The sequence below is a fragment of the Bison bison genome, unplaced genomic scaffold, assembly GCF_000754665.1.
Source record: "Bison bison bison isolate TAMUID 2011002044 unplaced genomic scaffold, Bison_UMD1.0 scf7180017864260, whole genome shotgun sequence".
NCBI classification, from domain to species: Eukaryota; Metazoa; Chordata; class Mammalia; order Artiodactyla; family Bovidae; genus Bison; species Bison bison.
The window spans coordinates 11,123,824-11,124,863 of NW_011494832.1; positions in this window are offsets into that span (position 1 = coordinate 11,123,824).

Here is a 1,040-nt window from a genome sequence, read left to right on the forward strand (position 1 = left end):
ACATATCGGGAGAACAGGATTCCCAGAGTGTGTGTTCATGATGGTCTGTTGTGAGATGAGCAGAGATGTTTTTACAGTGTCACCCCTGGCTCCTGGAACATTACTGTGAGCTGGAGGAAGGGAGAGCTGGGCTCGGGGTGGGGGACAGCACAGGGAGCCTGGAGATGTTACCCTCCTCATCTTCCCAGCTGTGGGGTCTCAGGGGAGGATTTGGTCACCAGGTATCCATGTGGGGGTGTTTGTCTCTTCACTTACCTTCCTGTCCTCTTTACAGACAGTTTCCTTCACATTCCAGACAGGATGAGAATCTCTGCTGGTGGTCTCTTCCTCCTTGTCCTCCTGTCTGAGGGCAGGGCCTGCGGAGGCTGAGACCTAGAGGAGGAACTTCTCAGGTGGGAAAGGAATGCAGGTCACTTATGCTCCTTCTGGAATCTCTGCTTCCCCAGCCTGGCCTGGACAGACAGTCTTGAGACAGCTGAATCCCCAGTATAAGTGAGGCATATGGGGAAAATAAAATAATGTGCATCCATGGGTCCCTCATATCTTTTCCCCCGTAATCCCAAAATGTACATTTATTAATCTCCTAATTGTTACCAGAGAGTCACTAGTCCAGCTGATGTTCCAAAAGTGAGTATTATTCAGGGGCATGTCTACCAGAGGAGGAAACACTGGGAGCACCTTAGATCTGCCAACCACAGGATGACTTTGGGATCATCTGGCTTCTCACAGAACTGAGGATAGGAATGCAGAGACTTAAATAAGTAGAGAGTTCAAGTCCAAGGATTTGGAACTCACTCCACAGGTATCCAGATCAAAATTATGTTCCAAAAATATTAGTGCAATCGTCCAGGTTTTTGGAATTAAATGAGAGAACTTTGTAGGTAGAAACATAAAGGTAGGAAATGAAAAGACAGTAAGAAGCCAGGCTGAGAGTTAGAGTTGTCTCATTATCACTGGTGACTATGGTTCCGCAAGAACCACAGTGGTGAATTAACTGCTATATGATGTGATCAGCACGCTTGCATCCTGTAAGTCTTTGA